Consider the following 23959-nt stretch of genomic DNA (forward strand, 5'->3'; position numbering starts at 1 on the left):
CACGACACAAAATAGACTTCAGAGAGAACTAACAACCAGGGAAAACGCGTTCTTCACAACAGAACCCAGAGGGATTGAGGCCTCAGGTCACAGGGAGAAGGAGCAGACAAGGTGATTCCTAAAGGGTTCTGCAGAACGCTGCTTTCAGTCTTTCTCTCCCACTCCGAGGTCTGCACAGAAGGCAGCATATCACAGTTCGCCCCTAAAACAAGGCCTTCCAGCTGTTCATAGTTTGGGTGGTCCCAAGCACGCCTAATTTTCACGCTTGCGTCTCCCGTGAGCCTAACTACCAGCCTCGCCTTTTATAAGAAGAAGCGTAGTAGAAAAGTATTCCTACATCACTGCCAAGGAAACCCCACCGGTCCCTTTGACCAGCCACCCTAGCCCTTCATTTACAAATATGACTGCACCCTAACCATCACCAGTCACTGAGGGAAAACCAAGAGAACACGAAGAATTGATGCTAAAGGAAATAAACTTAAAGCAGGATAAAGAAGAACACTCCTAAAAAGTACCATTTTCAGAAAAATCCGAATGTTGCACCCATAAAAAAAAGAATGACTTGTAAGAGATGTCAGGTAGTAAGGCTGAATATTTGAAGTGAAAGGTCACAAAAATAAATTTGAGATCCAGAAGACAAGTTGAGAAATCTTCTGAATGTACATAAAAGGGAGGAGAGAAAACATGAGAAAAAAGCCAGTGACATAGGGGAGAGATCCAAAGGATGGAACATGTCCTAGAGCTAAGAGACCTAAATTCCTTTCCATTGGGAGTAGAGAAAATGAAGAAGACAAGAAGACAGACACTTCACTGAAGTAACAAAGAATGTTTTCATGAGCTGAATGAACCTCGAGACTGGATTTAAGAAGCTGGAAGGGGAATAATCCAACAAAAGGTATCTGGATGCTTCCTGGAGAAATCTATGACCTCCCAGCACAATGAGAAGACCCTGAAGGCTCACAAAGGAAGGGAAAATCTACCTATCAAAATGGCAGCATTTGCTTTTTAAGTAAACACAGTCTTTAAAATTGTGATGAAAAGTTACTTTGAATCTATTTTTAAATTATGAGGGCAAATTGAAAATCTACAAAAATATACCACTTTTACCATTTTGAAAAAAATGACAAATACACTCCAGCAAAATTGAAAATGAATCTAAGCAAGGGAGAGACCTGGAGACAATGGAAATCCAGGTGAGACGGGAAGAACCCCTAGGGAAGCAGCTTGTATTCAGTCTAAATGAGAAGAGTCAGAGGGCTTGGTGAAGAACATCCTAACAAGAAATAAGACTTGAGTAAGAATTTCACATCCTCAGTTTCATTTTGGAGTTGTGTTTTCTTCTACTAAAGAAAATTAAATACAATACTGTTTAAACTATTAGCAGTAGCTGTCTTCAGGCAGTAGAAAGCTAATAGTGATATTTCTTCTCTTTACATTCTGTACTTTCCAAATGTCCCACCATAAAGATATGTTGATCCTATACCTGTTTCTTAAACGGACCTTAAACATGGCCAATTTATCATAACCAAACTGAATAACTGAATATCAAAAAGTAAACTGCCACGAGGCACAAATATAGTGTACACTCAAGTTTCTCATGTTAATCAGAAAAGAGAAAGATTGTTAGAAATCCTAGAAAAAATAAAAATACCTGAAGGATAATCATGGTCTCAATAGGAAGCAAACTAAAATATAGCAGGTTCTTAAGCAATGCATGGAATACCTAAAGCCTGGTGTCTGAAGCCGACAGCAAGGGAAGAGGGTCCCTGTGCACAGGGAGCTGAGCTAGGACCGCTTCCCTACTGTGTGCGGCTGACCCTTCCGAAGTGCCCGCCTGGTGCCCTGAAGGGGGTGTTCCTCACAGATGACCCTCTTTATCTAACTTTATCCTGGAGAACAATTCTGAAAGTGGGATTATGCTCTGAACTCTGTTTACAAACATTTTGTTTCCCCCACTCAAGGATATTTTTGTTTGATTACCCATGGTGTTCTCTCTGATCTTCATGTAAGAGTTAACTAAGCCTTGGTAGCGGAAAACATAAGCCTATGTTCAGAATTAGTTTTCTCAAAAAGTTAATCCCCAATCTCTTAATGTTTATTGGCTTCAAATTTTAATTAGACATTTGGTTTAGTTAGAAACCAGTAATTCCTGCTTTAGGATATTCCTGCTCAGTTTTATTTCAGAGTTCTTTTTCTTCTGTTGAAGTAAAATTAAATATAATGCTTTTCCATGTTAAAGTAGTAGTGGTTATCTTTAGGATGTAGAACAACAGTGAGTTCTTTTCTTCTCTCTGTTCTTCAGTATTTTCCAAATGTTCTGCCATAAACATACTTTGATTCTGTCCTTGTATCATTTAAAGTGAATATTAACTGAAGACCAATGTAAGACTGTTTCTGTATACCACTACGACCAGAAAATCTCCCAGGCTCTCGGGCTTGCCCGCTTGATGTATGTATGTATGTAGGCATGCATCTATGTATGTACGTATTTTTGAGTCAGGGTTTCACTGTTTCCTGGGCTGGCCTTGAACTCACAGTGATCCTCCTGCCTCGGCCTCCCAAGTGCTGGGATCACAGGTGTGCGCCACCCCCCCCCCCCCCCGCCAGCTCTCACTGGCTTTATTTTGACAAGCACGATGGCAAGGCCAGTGATCACATGAAAACTGTCCTGCCCCTGGGTGAAGCAGGTGACGGCGAGCCCAGCTTTGGGTCCACTGCCTCTTCACCACCGAGAACACACAGCCACTGGTGCATGTCTGAAATCTCTAAGTTAGGGAGCCCTGTGTACATATTGCTGGTTTGTGTGACCCTAAGACACACCCAATTATTTCAGGACCTCTCACAGGGATCTTATTAGCTAAAGACCTTACACCAAAAAAGGAGTAAAGGTAGGTTTATTTCTAAATATTCTTGCTTCAAACCTGTAAAATGGTCATTGCCCCAGACTGGTGGGGAGGGGAGAAAGGCGAGCTACTTTAATGTGGAGCTTGAGTGTGGGAAAATGAACTAAGTCTCAGCATGAACATGCACAGGGCAAACACAATGTATGGTGGGTATTTAATTTCTACAAAAAAATTATCACAGTAAAAGACACGTTGCCATTAATTCTCTTCAAAATACTCTCCCTTGCTCAAAACACATATTCCATTGTTCTTGCCACTTTCTTAAGCAGCTCTGGAGTCCTCTTTTGTGAGTGTCTTTATGAGGTGTAATGAAAAATACAGCAAATTCTTCAGCTGAGCGCCATCCAACAGGAAGGCAGCTTGTAAAAACATGACGCTTCGTCCTCGTCCACCTAATTCACCGAATCTGGCACCGTGTGACTTCTGGCTTTTCCCCAAAGTCAAGATGACCATGGAAGGTAAGTGTTTTGAATCAAGTCAGGACATCTAGGCAGCCAGGACAGCACAACTAAAGACACTCACCAAAGACACTCACTCCAGGGCTGCTGCAGAAAGTGACAAGGATGACGGGACAAGTGTGTTCAAAGCGAGAGGGGGCATTTTGACAGGGGTTAATGGAAATGTGTCTGTTAGTACAATAAATTTCTTCTTCATTTCAATATTCACTGTATTTTCAGTCACCCCTTGTTCTTAATGCTGGACTCTCAAAGCAGGAAGTTGACCACTCTTTTCGGAGAGGAGCGTGGCAGATGTTCATGAGTGTCTTTATAAAGTAGAATTTGGACCAGACGTTTTGTCTCTTAAATGGCTTCAATTCCATGAAAATGTCCTCTGAATGTAGCAGAAAAATAATTTCTTGAAAACTGCAACTTCCCCTTAAATTTTTGTTGAGGTTCTTTGGAAAAACCACCTCTGAGACAGCAAAAGGTCTGTGCTGACATCCCAAAGGTGGGCCCCAAGAGAACTCAGGGCTCCACGGGGCATCCTGCCCACCCACTCCAGAACAGCCAGGAGGGAACAGCAGCATGTGGGCCGTGGCTCAGCCACAGAAATCCCTTCTGTCGCCAACACACAGCAGCACCGGCCAGCAATGCCCTCAAAGTGGAAGGAAGGCAGGCTTCTTCTCTTCACTGGCAGTGCTGAGGTAACCGACTCTGTCCTCAATGCTTTCAAAACATGTAGGTAACTGGAGAGTTTTACAATATACTGACTGCCCTCCAGGCAGATATGACCACAGGAACAGGACTCATCTGCACACTACGTAGCAACAGTGTTTGACCTTGCACTTTGCCTCAGTGATTAATAAATGCTTTTGCTAGCTACACAGGAATTTGTTCTATCATACTTTCTGCATGTATGATCTGCAGCATTTGTCCCAAGAATGGCAGGTTCCATTCTGATGGTGCCAAACACATATGTTGAGGCCCAGTCTTCAAAGCTTCCAGATAGAATGAAGTGATATAAAGAATTAGAACCAAAGCTTCACTGAGCAGAATGTAGTCTTTGATTTGTTTCATTCAAAGATTTTTCAGGGTAATAGTGCGATATCCAGGCATTTCATTGTGAGTATCAAGTAATTGTGAGTATCTAAGTAATAGACTATATCTAATACTATGACAGTACACAGCTCTGCCCACAAATATCACCCAGCTAAAGTTCAAAAGGCCGCTCACAATATTGAGGGCAAAAGAAAATTCACAATTAAAAAATATAAATAGTTGGAACTTTTCTATGAGCAAAATGGAGATAAATGAAACACTTAACACATATGCAGTCTTTTAACATAAACTGTCTGAAAGCAAAGGAGACTGGCTGTTAGAATCCTCTCACACTGCTCAATACACACCTGGCTTATTTGCCTCTGACATTCCACTAGCTTCCTGCTGTCGGTCACATCAAATCCAGCTTAGGTCAGTAAATCTGAGATCCTCCATGGACCTGTTCTATACATTTCACACATTTTTTTTCTTTTCCTAACCATCTTCTTGCTTCCAGATGCATGGGGATCCTGTTTCTGTTCTGGGATTTTCTCATGATGTTACTCAAGAGCCATCCTTTCATTTCTGTTGGTCAGGCCAGACATTCTCCATCCTCTAAGGCCCGAATCTCATTTCTTCTCCAAGCCACCTCAACACCACACACCCCCGCAGCTGAGCTAACGCTGGTCAGATAGAGATCTGATGAGTTGCTACTGAGTGCCCAGCGGAACTGCAGGCACAGGCAGGTTCCAACCAGGACGGAAGACGAAGCTCTGACCCTCTGCTGCACCTGCTTCCAAGCCTTCCTCACTGGCCGGGAAGCTTCTCAAAGGCATCTGGTCCTACGTTACCTTTACCACACTCACTGAGTGGGGCCATCTTGGATGAGGCAATGTTCTGATTACTGAAAGGCCTGAGTGATTGGACCACGCTGCCCAGTCTGTGGTAAGCAAATGAGGGGCCAGTGGAGGAGGAGAATTTCACAGGTGCCCAGGAGCAGGGCCCTGTACGCAGCTAGCAAGTGCTGAATGAGTAAGTGAGTCAGTGTCCTCTCGTGGGCAGGTGGGAAGGTGAAGTTCAAGCAAGCCAGAAGAGTCGGGTACTGATTACTCTGCAGTGGAAGAGGGAGAGAGAGGCCTCTCTGTGTAAGGACGAGCACATTTCTGAGGATTCTGAATGCTAGGTTTGACCAACAGCCGGAGCCAGACGTCAGTGGGACGGCTGCCATCTTGGCAGCTCCGTGGCAAGGACAAAGGCTGTGCTGAGTGCCCTAACTCTCACCTACCCAGAGGGAATCCCCAGCGCCACTGTAAGCCGTTAGAGCAGAAAATGCCCAGACGCTCTGGAGATGGGCCAAGGGCAAGCATCAAGAAGACAGCAGGTCTAACAATAGAACCTCGGCAGCAGGTTAGACAGAGCAGGTGTGACAGAGGAATACAAAGGTGGACAGGCAAGACAACAGCGACAAGAGAGCAGTGATGGGGTCAAGGGCCCAAGAACTGCCACCTGCAAGGGACCCTCCACTGACAGAACCCAGCCAGCAGGAGGCTGGAGGGTGAGTTCACTGAGCATCAGCAAAACCTAAAGCTCTTAGGAGCAGTAACAGCCCTCAGAGGTAGAGTGCCGTTTCGCATGTGTAAGCAGGGCATGTCCCTAAAGCTCATTCATAATTTGGCTGGTAACTGGAGCACATTTTTCTTCAAAGACTGTTTGAAGTTAGGTGAGACACTTAGCTCAAAGCCCGGAAGCCTATTTAGTCTCTGTGGCGGAAGCAGAGCCCTCCAGACAGGTTTTTCACTTCTGCATTCCGGCTCCTCTGACTGCCAAAGAGACTGCCCCATGACTTAAGGGTCTGAATGGAAAGGGGCCTGGGAGTGTGCCTCTGAAGTACAGCACTTGCCTGGCATGTGCAAGGCCCTGAGTTCCATCCCCAGAACCAAAAGAAATAAAAACAAAACCTTTTCTGTTGTTTATGAATCTGCACCTCAGGGCAGGACCACTGGGACCAGCTCATCCTGGTCCACTGGGTACCAGAAGGGGTGAGGGAGACCCTACGGCTGGCTCAGGATCGTCTGAAAGCTCGCTCAGATGCCTGCACTGGCACTGGGTGTTGGCCAAGACCAGAGCAGGGGCTGAAATATCGAATGTGACCTCTCCATGTGGAGGCCGTGTGCCCAGGGCCAAGGCCATAGATGAGGTCAAGAATGAGTGGTATCTCTGTGTGACCCAGCTGTGAGCATCACTCAGTCATCTTCACAGCACTCTGTCAGTTGTTCCGATGAGAAGCCCATGTGTGTTCCAAGAGTGGGCAGTACACACCACCCCTTGATGGAGGCAGGCAGGAGCACACGGACGGAACTGGGTATGATCACATGCCCATTTCTGGATGGTGTGATCTGCCACACCCTATCACACTGCTTCTAGAAAAAATGCAGTCTATTCCAGCTTGAAAGGGTACAGCACAGCAAGCAGAGAGCCACAGGGGCCAAACATCTACAGATCCATTATACACAGTGTGACCAACACTGAGCCATCAGCTTCAGGTCCACATCTCTGCTTCCTAGTTTTTAAAGCTGGGATGTTGTGGGAGGAAAAGTAGTTATTCTGAAAAAAAGCTTAGAAGAGCATGCAGCTTCCTATTAGCAGCTGGCCATTACCCTAACACCAGGGACACATCTCCTTTGATGCTGCCAGTGATCCTCCCCAGCCACTGGGATGCTGGTGGTGGCAGCTGGACCAGAGGTAGAAACCACTCCTGATAGGGACTTAATGGCTATGCCAAGTGAATTGGCTCAAAAATCCATGATGTGGAACTCACACTACCAGGTAAGAGACTATGACTTAGTAACTTGCCCTAAGTATCACTAGTAAGTGGTAGAGTTAGGATTTGCACTCACACCCATTGACAGGAGGGCCTGAGCCCCAGAATGACAGTGAAGACGGAGTTCTTCTCCCCAACCCAACCTGTGAGTGAGTGACAACTGAACAGTGTTGTATTATGCCACTGGGGTTGAGGGCTACTTATTACAGGGCTGGCCTGATCCTAACTGGGTTAATTTAGGAAAGATGGGAGAGATCTACTTCTGTACCATTTTAAGAATTCCCCACAGAAAGTAAGGTGGTTCCCATTATTTTCATAAAAGAGAGTATTGGCATAAACTAAAGTGATTCTCTAGGTCAGTCCCTGCCAGTCTCATGGACCTTCTAAACAGGCTCCCCCAGCACCCCTAGTCCAGTGCCCAGCATGTAACAGGTGCTTACATTGAACAAAACAAAGACTGACTACTTGAGCAAAAGCTCAGCAAAACAAAAGCCAGGGTCTACAAAGTCTTAGGGTTCTCTAAACCTTGACAGATATCACTCAAGAGCCACATTAGGGAAGAAAGGGCTCCAAATGCCTAACAGCCTGTGCAGGCAGAACTGTTGGTGCCTGCATGCTGATGGGCACCAGCCATACCTGCCCCGGGGTGGCTGTAGGAAGGCCCAGGATGGGGTGGCTTCCATGGGCTGCTCTTTTTTATTTTATCTCTAAGGGTGTTGTAAATATGGTCATCCCAAAATCGATCGTGGTCTTCATTGTATGAATCATATAAGAGTCTGCTGAGCAGATTCTCAAAGAATACGGCACTCTTTGACATGAACCTTTAATAAATGGGGCTAAATCCATGAAAGTAAAGAATGCCTAGAATTACCATTTTTAAAATTCATCCTACAAAGGCAGTTCGGTTTTCCTACAGTCACTGGGACACAACTGAGAAGCTATGGACAGGCCTCCTGTTAAGAGAGGCGACAGCTGGAATGTCTTTCAGACTGGAGACAGCTTTTCCACCATCAAATACAGAACTGCACCACAACTGAGTATATTTGTTTTACATTAATATAAACTACATGTAAAGGGATGCTGTGTCTTCAGTTAGGGACGTTTATAGATAAATATTCTTAAAAAGCCTAATTTTAACCACAGAAATTAAACAGACTGTTTTTTAGTTTGGAGATTGTGGCTCCAGTAAATTTCAATATTTATCATATAATTTTATATCAAAGTTTTAATGACCATTAACTTGTGACATGCCTTCCGGAAACAGTAAGAAATGTTACCTCTTGGCTTGCTATTTCTAGTTGAATTTCCATCACGAGGCACCATATAAATAAAAGTTGATTTTATAAAAAATAATGGCACCTTCCTTTCTTTCTGAGCTTAAAATTTTAAATACCTACCATCAAGAAGCAAGGTGTAGCCTAGAGTCAGAACTCAGAGTCTTGGGCATTTTCCAAGTTTCTCTCTTAGGAGGCACAGAGACTCATAGCCTCCAAAGCAGGTAGTTTGGTTTTTTTTCTTCCCCTAATCCAAAGAACAGGAAATGTTTGAGAAAATCTTCTCTTGCAGCTCCTCTGGGAACAAAGAAAAACTGCTAAGCTTCCATTTCAAATGTGAGGGATTTGGATTGAGTTTAAATAACAGCTTGTGCAAAATGTCATAGCTCCATTCTCTTACTCAGAGATGGCAGGTGCTGACGTCACAGAAGAGGTGGCTTGGGACACGTGAAAGCCAGGGCTATGATGGCAGCCACTTGTCTGCAGAGTTACCCAGTTGAGTGGAGAGAAAAACAGGCAGCACCTTCTGCACGCTCAGAGACGTGGGCATTGACAGCATCACTCACGTAAGCCACACTGAGGAATAATATTAATGCTTCCTATATTGACCTTGAAGGCCCCAAGGTCCAATAAAGTCCTGTGTTCAAACTTCTTGGGCAATGGCTCCATTTCCTAGTTCATTTCCATCCTGGAAACCTCTGGCAGATAAATTTTAAGTAACTGGACATGATAATTTGTCAACTCACACACACACGTGCTTTCCAAAGCTGCAAAGTCACAAAAGCCTTTAATACTCACTTTAAATGTCACGGTACACAAGCACCTTCTAGAATCTTCTTCCAGCTATGATCTCATGTAACATCCAACATTCTTCATCCAAACCCTCCTTGTTTATCTGCTCTGGGTGGATGAAGGCCTCTTTGTGAATAGCTGTCGTCTTGGCCCACATTAATACCGCGAGTTTCCTCTTTAGCCCACCTCCTGAGGTGCAAGGAACCTAAGACTACTTCTGGATTTCAAGATGAAAATAAGGAAAAGTCAGAGGGTTTTTTTCAAGAGAAAAATACAAGTCACAGCAGCTGTGGAAACATGTCATCCCTTTCACACAGAATTTAGAGAATACTGTGAAATTCACACATCTGGAAAATAAAATCAGATGTGGTAGAATTGGATGTGGGAATGAGGTTATGGATTTTGTCCTAAGTGGCTCTGTGACCTTTGGCGTCACTAACACACATCATTTAATTCAGGGTGTGCAGAATTCGAGGGGGCCCAGGGAACTTGGGTGGGAAAAAAATCACGTCTTGGTTTTCACAACCTCAAATTGAAATTTAGTATTTCCTTCACTTCACCTGTAGGCCATAAACCACAGTACCTGCAACACCGCTGCCAAGACAAATGACAGGTATTTCTGCATCACGTTATACTTGTAGGTATACCGGCTCAGGCTTGAAATATCACTCATACTCACTGCTACTTCAAAATTGTGGTAGTTATCATATCTGCTGTGTGTTGGTACACTTAATTTAATGTGTTTTGTCAATAAAGGACATACCACAGCTTTAAAAAATTTAGTTAATGTATTTTAACAAAAGTGGTTTTCCCTGTAATCCTGCATGGTTTATTTTATGCATTTGAAAATATCATTTATCTATAGAAAACTAGTCTACATGCTTCACCAGGCTGCCAAACACATACATGGCACTGAAAAGGTTAAGAATCCCTGAAACGATACACAAAGCATTTAATAATGCAAGAGCCAGGTTCCTGGGGTAAATCACTCCTTGCCAGTCTCTCTGGACGTTGAAACAGACTTGACCTTGAAGTCAACAGTCTTGTTGCTGTAGACCATCCTGACAAGCATCATTTGTGCTCCTTTTGCTAGAAGACCTGTAGGTTTTTGAGCATCTCTGCTTTCATAGCATAAGTTGTTTGCCTTAAACTTCACCACTGGCATTTTGCCATAACATGGACTCGATCACTTCTATTTTACAGTTCTGAAATCCAGTCCATTCTCACAAGGGCACTGAATACAATCACCTCGTGACCTTAAAACATAGAAACAGCACCAAGAAAAGCTGTCACAGTAACACCAGAGTTTATGTAGAAGAACCATCACCCAAGTAGACCCCTCAGGCACAACGCTTCTAAATGGCAGTGCTGACCGGTCTGTCCTTGCGCAGCTGAAATGTACAGATCAGTTAACATGCTTCTCAGGGAGGCAGGAACATGGCCTCTGTGTTATTATAATTATGAGATCAATTAAATGAGGAGATGATATTTCAGGAGATGTGTCTTGAATATAAGCACAGTAGACTTTTGGAAAATCCTCCGTGGAGGCTCTTATTAAAAATAGATCTATCAAGTGCCAGCAACTAAAATGAATATCCACTCACTGAAAGCTACTGAGAAATTACTGACAGAACCACAGTTATTCATTATCACTGCAGCTAAGTACTATTTGAAATTCCCTCTGACAAGAGCAAAAATAAATGATAAGTGCCAGGATCCTAGAGCTAAAAAGGAACATAAAATATCAAAGACAACATACTCTTAGACATAATTTGCATGCCACCCATTTAGGGTATAGAGTGTTAAATTGGGTTATTTCCCACTCCTTAACATACTAGCTATGTTACATGTGCTACTCTAAAATGTGCCCTTGTTTTTCCCCTGTGAAATCTGTAAGATTCAAAAACAAGATTATAAATCGAGGCTTCCATTCACTTTAGCACCAGAATTCTTCAAATTATAAGCCACAAAACAATCCAGTTTGTTCCCAATGAAAGAAAACCCCAAATTACTACACTTGGGAAGGAAATGAACTACAACAATGCAAATAAAACAATTTGTAGCATATTGTGTTTTAGGGAGAAAGAGGTAAAGATCTTTATTAGTCACAGTTATCAAAATATTCATTCAAGATCTAAAGCCAATGTTTAGTGGCCACATCTGTGTTTAAGTTAAAGCAGACATTGTATCAATGGTACATTTAGCTGTAGGGCTATTATTTTCTTTTCTAATTCTATTTTTAAAAAACAGCTTACATGACTGCTTGGTAAAAGACCATCCGATGCCACTGTTTTCTCAGCTTGATTTTCTGAGGACACTAAAATTTGCACTTTTCTCCAAGAGCCACAAAGCAACTGCACACACGCGTGCATGTGCGCACACACACACACACACACACAGGTCCCGCTGCCTTGGCTCAGACCGGATTCTTTTTCTCTAAACAGGAAGCAATTGACAGTTTTCCCGGTGTTCTCAGAACACCAAAGGCCAGGAAAAACCCCAACTTTCCGAGGGTAACGTTCTTTCTCGCTGCCCCATCTCTGCTAACGTGAATGTTCCAAACGAGACAGAAACCAGATCCAGACCCGCGGGGGCTGATGCGCAGTCCAGCAGCGATTTCCACAAGGGAAAGTTAGCGACCCACTGCCGGCAGGGCTGGAGTTTGAAACCCACAGGGTACCGAAAGCAAAAGAGGATTCCTGGAATTCGCAGGAACGTACTTAGCGCGAGCCACACAGTCTGTGTCTCTAGATAATGCCAGCAAGTGCTGAGCGCGAAAGGCGATTCGATTTTAACCTACTTCTCAGAACACAGAGCCAAACTGAACCAAATTCCAGAGAAGGCATGCACTTCACGCCTGGACTCCGCCTGGCATTCCTCGCAGGGTAAAACAGTAATTGCTGGTGAAGACAAAGTTGGAGGAGATGAGAGAGGGACAAAGTGCAGCAGCGAGATCTAAGCATATCTAACACCTGCAGACAAAGCACCCGAATTACCTCAGGCGGAAGAAGCGCAGGATTCAGCAGCCCATGCTCTGCAGACCCTGGGAAGCAACGGCCGCTGCTGCAGCATCCACGGTTCTCACACCCTTTGACTGCGGCTCAGCCACAGACTCTGCCTCTAACTGACGTCAAAGTCCCTGTCACATGGCCAGATGAAAGCCAAGAGAGCATTGGTTGCCGTAGCAACCGAAGGCCGGCTCTGAAATTATTTCAATAGGTCATCTGTCACTGTGGTGAGTGTGTGTGTGTGTGTGTGTGTGTGTGTGTGTGTGTGTGTACACAGTATACAACCATCACGGACAGCCCCTGACAACTGCAGCCCCCAAAGCTGTGAGTCAGATATGCCTCCAACTTTCCTCTTTAAGGTTGCCTTGTCTTTCTCTGCAGTTAATTGGAGAAAAATAATTGCTACTCTGAAGGTCCCACTGGTCTCAAAAGCACCAACAGGAAGCCTCTCTCCTCTCTCCTCTCCTCCTTGTCCTCCTCCTCTTCCTCCTCTTCCTCCTTCTCCCCCTCTCTCCTTCTCCTCTTCCTCCTCTTCTTCTTCCTCCTTCTCCTTCTCCTTCTTTCTCTCTCTCCCTCTCTCTCCTGACCCCCTCAACCCAGCACCAAAAGAAAGAAAAAGAAAAAATTCTCCAGGTAGTTATCTTAGGAAATTAAATTTATTTTGGAGCAAATACAGAAAAATAGCAAGGGAAGTTGAAAGAAAGCATACTTTAAAAACTATGTGAGAATCCACAGCAATGTGCTGAGACCATGCAAGAGATGGAAGAAAACAGTCAAATGACCCTGATACCAAGTAGGTGGTAGAGGCAGGTGAGATGAGTTTAGAGCTTGTGTTGTAAGATGTCTATGCAAAAGTAATGACCAAAACCTTGGGATTAAACCAAAAGCCTGCTTTGGGGCCACCACACAGGCACTGAGGACTTCCCTCTCTGATGTGCAGCTCCAGCCCTTGCTGGGGTTCATGTCCCACAAATGCCAGGTTCCACGAAAGCCCGGAGCAGCAGAATACAAGGAAGTTCCACCAGGTTTCTAACTGTATTCTCATTTCCTTCCTTCGAGACCACTGCAGCTTACTTCTAACTCTGCACACATGTTTATGACCTAGTTAGTTCTCCTTCTTCATTAACGGACAGCCAATTAAACAAAATTAAATGAACCCCACAGGAAGGTGCTCTGAAAACTGACATTTAGAAAATATATACCAACTCAAAAGACGATAGAGACAAAAGGCAAAGGAGAAGAGATTCCCCTAAGCCCTGTGGACCCCTAAGTGCTAGGGTTATCAGGAATTCTAGCCTAGTTTCTTATACATGTATTTCTTTAAAGAGGAGTGCTGGCATGCTACAAAATACAAATGCAACCTAAGCCAGCTGGGTAGGTGACATTTGTGCCACCGTGAAAGAATGAAATTTCTTCATTTGAGTCAGACGTTGCTTCTTTAATGAGAAGACTAATTACCAAACTGCTTAGCCATAGAATTTTCCTATTCTGTTTTCCTCCTCATCCTCCTTCACATCTATCTGAGTCCCAACTGAAAGACAGATTTTTATTTGAAAATTTATTTCCTGATGCTATTAGCTATAGCGTTGTGAAAGCAAAACTAAACCCTAAGGACTTCTCCCCTCTACTTTCAGATTAACGACAATGGGGGAGTTTGCTTGCTTGGAGAGGACAACTGAATAGAATGTCTATCCAAACTGTCAGGAGGCCTAGAAGGTGCAGATTTCAGCAGCAGCCACAATTCACAAATTTACAGGCCGTTCCATTTCTAGTTCTGGGTTTCTGCTCAAAAGCTCGCGTCCTGGTAACATGGGGAGAGAAGCCCAGACTTCCAGGGCCGGAGCTTCTCCGACCTCGTGATTTATCATCTCTCTCCCTCTGCCTGACCAGTCCTCTTCACGCAGGTTTAGCAGAGGAGACTAAAATTGCAGTGCCGCGTCCTGCCAACAGGTGATGTCCTCAGGTCTAAAAATACCTAAAATTCAAGACTTCAAACTGACTGATTTGAAGACCAACAAAAACAAACACATTTTTCTTTGAACTTGCTCTCGTTTTGACTACGTGGACTTTATTATACATTAAACTAATCAATGCATGGACTTCCAAGTGATAAATGGGAGCATGTAACCCCTTTTCCCACCTGCCATCACTAATTTCCCTTCAAAACTACCTAGGTTTAGCAATTTCTCATACAGTAAGGAAAGCTACCAGTCTTCTGAAGAGTTAAATCCATGATGCATATCTCTTTGGAGCTCGGTTTTCTACTGATTTGGGTAATTAATCCAAATGTAGTTGAAAGTATCGTAGGATGTCCATATGTGTGGTCCTCCATCACAGTCCACCACATAGAAGAGACCATGTGTCATTTCATTTTCTAAATGCCGGGTCATATTTTTAAGGTGAAAATGATTCACCAAATTCAAAAATATCCATTCAAAAATAGTTCCCCACCATGTTTGTCACTTGCTGTAAGAATGTCAGGGCTGGCTATTATTAGTCTGACCACTTTGCCAGAAATAAGTGGTGAATAAGCAGCCTGATCCAGGTTCTCACACCTGAATTTACAGGTGGTTTGGGCCTCGGGTAGATAACTCTAATCAGCCTTTCTTGGGTGTTTCTAACTCGAGATGCTGCTGTCTCCTCTGCTTTAACGATAAGGGGGAGATCATGGACTTGTCATTTGGGGTTACATGTTTAAAAATCCATCTCTGCGGTGGGACCCTGGGCAAATTATTTAAGTGCTCTGAGCTGCCAGGTTGTTGTGAGGATTATAAAGTTAATGTATTATGAAATTCTGAGTCTCTGCCACAGGATACGTAGCTCAGTGTGTGTGTCATTTCTTGTTTATCTACCTGATCCCAACAGGTATGCAGGGGAAGGGTGGAGTATAACTCACCCTCACAGCCTGCAGTGAGAACAGACCCCAGATGGGCATGCACAATCAGTGGTGAATGAGTCAACCGTTGGGAAATAAATTCTGAACAACAGAGAGAAATGATTCCTCTTTGTTTCTATTAACAGAAAAAAAAAAGAGAGGTTCTCCTCACTGTTCCTCCAAGCCCAAAAAAGGCAAAGAAAAACAAAACAAAATAAAACACGTTGAGTTATTACAAAATTATCTAGCAATAGATAGATCCAAGAAAATTTCTCAAGGAAATCAAACTTCTCCTTCCTAAGTCATAAATATCCATGATGAGTAAATTTTATGCTGATGCATTTCATGACTATAGCTGTTTATCTTGAATAATCATTTTCATTAACTGACACTGAGTACTTACTATACATGGAACATTGTTCTAAGTGCCACACATATTTAAATCACTTACTGTAATAACCCTGTGAGGCAATTACTGTTCTTTTCCATGTTTCATGAAGAAACTGAAGCATAAAGTAACTTGCTTACCTAGTATGTGGCAGGCTAGGATTTACATCCAAGAAGCCTAGCTCCATAAATTTTTGAACATAATTTACACTTAATATATTTTAAGAAAGAACTGAATTATTTCTTATGTTTATTTTTACTCATTAGAGTTGTTTTATTTTTAATTTCTTATGGGGGACAGAAGGCTAACTTATCTTTTTCTGCATTTGGGAACCCTAAAACTCTTAGTCTAGCTTCAGCCTAAGGAATAACATAGCAAGAAAAAAATCAAACCTGGAAGATTTAAACTAAGAAAAGTGGGCAAAGTAAAAAAGGTGAAAATGTCCTAAATAAAACTATACCCAAGTTATTCTCTCATTGCTGGGACAAAATACCTGACACCCTAAGTTAGAGGGGGAAGGGGTTTATTTGGCTTACAGTTCATAGAGGTATCAGTTCATAACTGGCTGGCTCCAAAGCAGGTTGGATGGCAGACAGGCCTTGAAGAGGAGAAACAGCATGGTGCACACACAGTAGCAGAGAAACAAGGGACCTCCACTGCATCTTTCTGCCACTTTTATCCCATCCAGACCACCGGGATCAGGGCAGTGCCAAACCCATCACTCATGTGTAGTGGTTCAGTAATCACACGCCCGTAACCCCAGCATCACTATTCCAGATTAACTACCTCTGCCTGAATGAGGCTTTGGGGGGACATCCAGAACCAAACTATAACAACTGTAGTCCTAATGGAAGTGAATATTTAGATTGCACAGGTGTGGGTGACTTTTATTTCTCATTGTGATATTCTAGGCTATTTTCAAACCAATATTCTTACTGATATGATAACACTAGCTAGATTCTTTTTTATTTTTATTTTTTGGTACCAGGGATTGAACTCAGGACCTTGCACTTGTGAGGCAGGCATGGTGAACTGAGCTAAATCCTTGGCCCCTAGATTCATTTTTTTAAAAAGTGGTTAAATGGCCTCAAAGAGTTGCAAAGGCAGCAATAATTCTAACCACCAGGATTTCAGATAAAAGGAAAATATATTACGTCTTAGTCTGTTTGAGTTGCTATAACAAAATGCCATTAACTGGGTGACTGATACTCCACAGTGTCTTATTTCTCACAGTTCTGGAGGCCAGGAAGACCGAGACCAAGGCTTCAGCAGATGTGGTGCTGTGAGGATCTGTGTCCTGGTTTACAGAGGGCACAGAGGGCGCCTCTAGCTGAGTCCCCACATGGTGGAAAGGACAGGGCAGCACCTTAGGACCTCTTTGATAAAGACACTACCGCAGTCATAAAGGAAACAGCCAGAAGGAGCGGTCTACATACAAGATGTGAAATGTATAAAAATGGGCATATTAAAATTAAATAATTTAAACATACAACTGAAAGAAGGAACACATAGATAGTCTTGAGAACAGAGAAAATACATCAAAAGAGAAACTTGGTGAAATGAAAGGTAGAGCAGTAGACAATATCTAGACTGAATCACAGTAAGAAATACAGAGTGGAAAATACAGAAAAGGACATGGGGCATTTGAGGCATGATCAAAGGGCAAATATGTATTTGGAAGAAGAGAGGAGAGAACAGGGCAAAGGAAATATTTGAAGGAGATTGGCTGAGAAATTTCCAAAACTTACAAGCCAAACAAAGCAACAGATTTAAGAAGAAGCCTTATAGACCTCAAACAGGAAATTCTGAAGAAAATCCACACATGGACACTCCATGACCACCAGGCTCAAAACTAAAGATAAAATCAAGAAAACAGCAAGACAAAAACATCACATTCATTTTAAAGGGGAAACAAAAGACTTTTCAACAAAATTTATTAAATCTCAGAGACAGTGGAAAAATAAACTTTGAAGTTATGAAGGAAAATATGTGCCAATTTTGAATTCCTTATTTATAAGGAAATGTCTTTTGAGAATGAACATGGAGGAGCTTTTGTTTCAGTGAAGAAAGCAGACTGCAGAAAACATGGACATAGTTCTAGAAACCTGTAAGACTACACAGAAAGATCTAGAATTAATGTCTCTGGACTCCTAAAAGGAGAGGGGATAAAGAGTACGGCTGATAGAAGAAATAATGACTGAAATGTCCCCAGATTTTGCAAGAATCAAAAACCTGCAATTCAAGAAGAGAACATGGGGTCAGGGATTAAGCTCAGTGGTTCCACTGCCTGCCTCATAAGTGCAAGGTCCTGAGTTCAATCTCTGGTACCAAAAAAAAAAAGAAGAAGAAGAAGAAGAAGAACACTCCAAGCAGGATCAACCCCAAGAAATACGTTCCCAGACCTATCATAATTAAGCTTCTGAAAACCACAGCCAAAGAAAAAGTCTTGAAAGCAGCTAGAGAGAAATGACATAAACAATAAAAGGAGATTTCTCATCAAAAGCTAAGGAGGCCATGAAGAAGTGGCACGTATTTCAACTGCTGAATGAAAATAACTCAATCCAGAATCCTAGGATCAGGAAAAACATTTTTCAGGAATGAAGGTGAAATCAAGATATTCTCAAATGAATGAAAACCAAAAGCATTTGTCATCAACTAACCTGCCACAGAAGAATGGCCAAAGAAGGCTCTCTAAGTAGAAAAAAACATCATAAAATGGAATCTTGGGACATAATTGAGGAAGAGCAAACATGGTAAAGAAAATATAAGTAAATAAAACAGATTTGTCCTCTTAAATTTTGTAAATTACACTTGATATTTGAATCAACAATTATAATACTATCTGATGTAATTATAAATACATGTAGAGGGAATACCCAAGACAATTATGTTATAAAGAGGGGTATCATGAAGGAAATGAAAGAGAGGTAAAGTTTTTGTATTTCACTCAATCTGGTAAAAAGATGACACCAGGAGACTGTGATAAGTTATATATGCATAATGTAATACCCAGAACAATCAATGACAAGGCTGTGTTAGAGATATACCCCAAAACACTGTAGCTGAATCAAGATTAATTCTGTTAAAAAGCTCAATAATCCTCAGAAAGCCCAGAAAACAAAATGGAGAATAGAAAAACAAGAATAAACAGAAACTAACAAGCAACAGTAAACAGTAAATTTAATCCCTATCACATCAGTAAACACACTAAAGATAAAGGATTTGAATATATCACCTAAAGACAGAGATTGGCAGATGACATTTAAAAAATGACCCAGAAACACACTGTCTATACAAACTCACTTCAGATACCATCCAACTGTTGAGGCAGGTTGAAAGTTATTTTCAAAGAATGGCAAAAGGTATTTCATGTAAGTACTAAGTAGGATTGCTATATAAATGTCAATAAAGTGCACATTTATATCTAATTTGAATTATCAGAGACAGAGAGGGACATGACATAATGATAAAAGTATCAATATACCGAGGAGACAACAATTCTAAATGTGCATGTATGAAATAATAGCACTGCAAAATAACTGAACAAAAACTGATAGAACTGAAAGGAGAAATAAATAAATCCACAATTACACTTGGAGACTTCACACGTCTCAATAATTGGCAGAAAGGCTTGGTCGAAAATCAGCAAGCATACAAAAGAACAGCACCATCAACTAGCACTGATATTTATACACTCCATCTAACAAGAGAATACACATTCTTTTCAAGCATCAATGAAACACAGACCAAAGAGACCATGGCCGGAGTCATAAATCTAGCCTTGACAGACTGAGTACTCTGCACTAAAATGGGATGAGCCACTGTTGCACACACATATTTGCAGGACTACCTAGAGAATTTTATGGAATGGAGAAACCAATCTCAAATGGTGGCATACACTAGGACTCCGCTTATACAGTGCTGTGTGTTGGATGTGGTTCTTGTGCATCCCCAAGGGCTTGGCCTTGGGGGGTTTGGTCCCTGGTATGGCAGGGTTGGGAGGTGGGTGGAGCCTTTATGCAATGTGGTCCAGTGTGATGTAACTAGGTCACTGAGGGTGCTGACCTCAGAAGGAACTGATGTGGTTCCCATGGAACCGTTGCTACTTCTCATGAGATGGTGGTCACAAAAAAGCAAACCAGTCCCCCTCAGCCCCTCTGCTCCCTGTCTCACCTGATCTCACTCTCACGCATTCTCACCACCATGAACCACATATAAATGTAACGTTCTTAAAATGACAAGATGATAGAACTAACAAAAAAGATTTCTCTTCACCAAGAGTTAAGGAGGGGGTAGGAAAGGGAGGAAAGTGTCACAGTGTGAAGATGTTCGGTATCTTGGCTCTAGCAACTTCAGCATCCCAGCTGCAATACTGGGGAAAGTAGGTAAAGAGTAAATGAGTTCCCCATTATTTCTTACAACTGCATGTGAATCCACACTTACTTCAAGACAAAAATTTAATTAGAATTTTTAAATGAAGGTAATATAAGACATTTTCTGTCAAAAACTGAAAATTAGTCCCAGTGAAATTATACTAAATTTCTAATGAGTTATTTGGGTGGGAGAAAAATGATCCAAGAGAGAAACACAGATATAGAAAGGATAATACATAGATACATCTACCAGTTACATAAAATGAGAGTGTCTTACGGGGTATAATGTAAACACAGACTTAAAATGTAGCACAACATTAGCCAAACGTAAGAGAGGATTGATAGGAATAAGGCGTTCTAAAATTCTTATTGAAGTACTATTATTGTTTCTAATAAGGTAAGATGGCATAATGTGATCCTTGCAGTAAAAATAACAAAAGGACTTATAATTAATAACCTAACAGAGCAGGAAAATAATTGTGAAAATCACTTGATTTCCAAAAGAAGTAAGAAAGGAAGAAAAAGAAAAATAAATCATAGCATAAATAGAAAAGAATACTAATATTAAAGATTTAGTCAAACTTATTAACAACTACTATAATATATAAACTGAGCAAATGTTCCAGTTAAAAGATAACAAATATCAGACTATATTAATAAGCATATTCTCTTTCCTTCACATAAGAGATATACTTTGAAAATAAGAGCACAGAAAAACTAAAATTAAAAAGATGGAAAAGTATATATCACACAAACTTTACCAAGCAAAAGCTAGTATTGCAGTATTATCATGAAAAAATAGCACTTGATAGTAATATAAGCAAAAAAGACTACAAGAGACATAAGCAATACTTCTTAATTCTCTTTTCCGAATATGCATGGACTTAATAAAAATTTTTAAATTATATTATTGATTTAATATATCTTTCTCATTATCTTATAAGCCAAGCAGAAAAAAATATAGTGATACAGATTTTAATGGCAAAATTACCTAATTAACATATGAAGAAAAATGAGCTAAACAAGTGCAAAATGTACAATTTTTCAAATATCAGTATACTCTTTTAAAACAGAGAAACAAAACTAGGAATTAATATGAAAACAAAGAGAAAATTCCCCAGTGGAAACTAAGCAAGGCATTTCTCAGTAATCCTTACTTTAGGAAGACTTACATCACAGTTCAGAAATATTTTGAACAGAACAACAAAAAGATACCAAACTTTTAGGCAGCTAAAGCCCTATTTAATGAAGATGGATGTGTTGTTTTGAAGTTCTTTCTACCTTTGGAAGGGCACACTGAGGATCCCCATAGTCTCATTTTCCAGTGAAACAAGTATAACTGGTAAAAACTATTTTTAAAAATCATATAAAGTCCTTGAAAATCCTCCTAAGGGTAGACAGATTATGAAGAAACATCTCTTCCTTGTCTGAAACATTATCAGAAAATCTATAAAACCCTGGAAGAACACTAAGACTCTGTAGCCCTTGAGTCATGACTGGCTCCTTTCAGCATCTGGAGCTCAGCAAGATGGAAATTGCTCTCTGAAACTCTGTGGCCAGTATGTTTGGACTCCTTTCCTCCCCAACTCTCAAAGGATATGGTGGCTCACTAGCCGTGCTGAAAGCCGCCAGCATTTCCTCAACTCTGAGGTGATGTCCCTGGTGAATGTAGCCGAGATGTTGAGGGCTCCCTTCTTCCATTTTTCCCCATCTATGAGGCAGAAGCTCTGTTCAGGTATCATAGGTAAAAAATATAGGACCCTCCGTATCCTCATAGTTTGCTATTCCAGGCAAGGTCATCTGAGAAGGTCAGAAGCTATCACCACTACCAGGTCCCCAGCTCCCACTTAGACATGTGTCCCACGGGGAGAGCCAGTCCACAAGAACAGAAATCTAAAGATCTCCCTAAAGGAGATGACTCTTTGAAACAAAGTATGGGAAAGTTCAAGTCTAAGGGTGCTCTTGGAAACAATGGAGATATTGGCAGTAAACAACTGAGAAGAGGAGGCTGGAAACTGTATTAGAGACTAAGCTGGAGACCAGCTGGATCATCAGAGAGAACCTGGGTACAAGACACTCAAAGAGCCTCCCTAGGACGAGAACAAACTTCAGATACTGGCTTCCAAATCTGCACTTAATAAATTTAATTGGATCAAATTGTGGAGTGATTTATGTCCCAAAGAAATACACAGCAATCAGGTAAAAATTAATACAGCCTAACACCTGGGTGTGGTACCAATGAGGAAGGGAAAGAAGGAAATACTTCCTTGAATCCACAAAGACCAACAAAGAGAACTAGAAATGGTGTCGAAATTGAGACACAGAGAGATTAAGTCATTTGTCCAAAGATTTTTGACCTGTTAACAGGTTTGATTGTCTCATTTCACAAGCCAGCAGAAATAGCAAAGTAAAATAAGGCCAAGGTGCTCATGAAAGAAAAACAACTGAATGACTTCTACAAACTACATAAAGCAAACACAAAACCTCCCGGACCATCATCACCTGGGATCATAAAGCAAGAGGACACAGTGGTCGAAACGGTGGTAAAAACAAAGAACAGCACCCTTTCTGTCCCCTGTGGTTTACATAGCATTTTCATTACTGTTCAATTTGCCTGCATTAATAAAAATATTTAATTTCTAAAAGGGCCGATAATCCATGACTTAAGTTCCTACTCCAGGTAGTTAGGAAAAGAAGAAGAGCATTGTAAAACTAATAGAGTAAAAAGAAGGAAATAATAAAGGAAGAAGAAACTAATTACATGGAAAACAATGTGTAATAGGGAAAATAAGAAACCTAGAAGTTGGTTTTTTGAACAAATTAATAGAATTAATAGGTCCTTAGATGAGTGACAAAGAAAAAAGAAAGAAGTCTTAAATTACCAATATCTATAATTTTCAAAAAGCACATCATTACAGATGCTACAGATGTGAAGAAATAACAGATTTCACAGGCTCTCAGAGTAGAAGATACCATAGTGGCCACCCTGCCCTATTTCCCTTCCAATGGAGGAAGCACCAAACACTATCCCTGTGAGGAAGTAGCACCTGCTGCTTAAATACCTGCAGAAATGGTGATCTCTCTACTACAAAATGTCAAGTCATTCAAACATGGGAATATTTGCTAGAAAGTCCTTCTTTATGATGACCCAGATATCTCCTCCCTAAAACTTTATACCAGATTTATATTTTTCTCTTTAATGCTACAAATTGTTAACTGAATCCTTCTGTCCACATGAACAGAGAGCTAAAGAAGCAGCTATTATGTCTGGGACACTGGTTGTTACTTGTCACTCAAAACTCATTTCCTCAGACACACCAGCTGCCAGTTTGGCCTTGTGGTCAGATGCAGGTAGCTGCACCCTGCTCCGTCTAGCTTGCCCCGCCCACTGGCATCCAGGAGACCAGTGAGGGGGCCACACAGGCGCCTGTAACAACAGCCCCCCCCACCTCTGGCCTCTTGGCTGTGCAGCTACCTGGTTCCACACTACAGAGGCACAGGGGGATATAAAGGCCATTGTCCTGAGTTGCAGAGGTGAACAACAAAGAGAGGGCCTCTCTTAGGCTCCCTGATGAAAACTGAAGCCCACTGGAAAAGCAAAGATAATCTCTACAATATAGGCACACCAGACCACCATACTTGGTAAGTTGGAGGGATCATCACCTCCCATTTGATTCTGGACTATTTTCAGGAGAAAGACAGCTGGAACCTGTAGTAGAGCCTTGCAGAGTTTGGCCCTGCAGGTGGGCGGGAGCTCAACTTGGGACTTGCAGCCAGAAGTCTGTCTGATTCTCATGGGTCTGTGACTGTCTTACTGGGACTCATTGACTTACAACTGACTACCAAAAACAAAAATTAGAAGACGTTTAAGCAAGTCACAAACTCAGGTTTCCACCCCACAAAAGGCAATTTCTGGGGAAAACAAGGTGGAAAAGTCTGATAATCAACCACCTGGATGCCCTGGCCTGATAGCACAGGAAGTAACAAAACAGATGAATGAGGCTCTAGAAAAATTCAAAGCAGAAATAATCTCCCAGATAACTACAG

At 41.7% G+C, this 23959-nt stretch overlaps 1 protein-coding gene across 3 annotated transcripts in view; it reads right to left on the reverse strand.

The window, feature by feature from the left end:
* Positions 1–23959, reverse strand: part of Ncald (neurocalcin delta) — a 383940-nt gene that overhangs the window by 64557 nt on the left and 295424 nt on the right. Inside the window, exon 1 of one of the 3 annotated variants that reach the window (XM_021262740.2) lies at positions 12265–12417. The exons of the other annotated variants lie outside the window; for them this stretch is intronic. The gene's annotated coding sequence lies outside the window, so the exon portion shown is untranslated. Of the gene's footprint in view, positions 1–12264; positions 12418–23959 lie in introns of those variants that run through there. 3 annotated transcript variants of the gene reach the window in all.

Source organism: Heterocephalus glaber, unplaced genomic scaffold, assembly GCF_053883595.1.
Source record: "Heterocephalus glaber isolate CG9 unplaced genomic scaffold, H.glaber_assembly_v1.0 deba00001556, whole genome shotgun sequence".
Taxonomy (NCBI): domain Eukaryota; kingdom Metazoa; phylum Chordata; class Mammalia; order Rodentia; family Bathyergidae; genus Heterocephalus; species Heterocephalus glaber.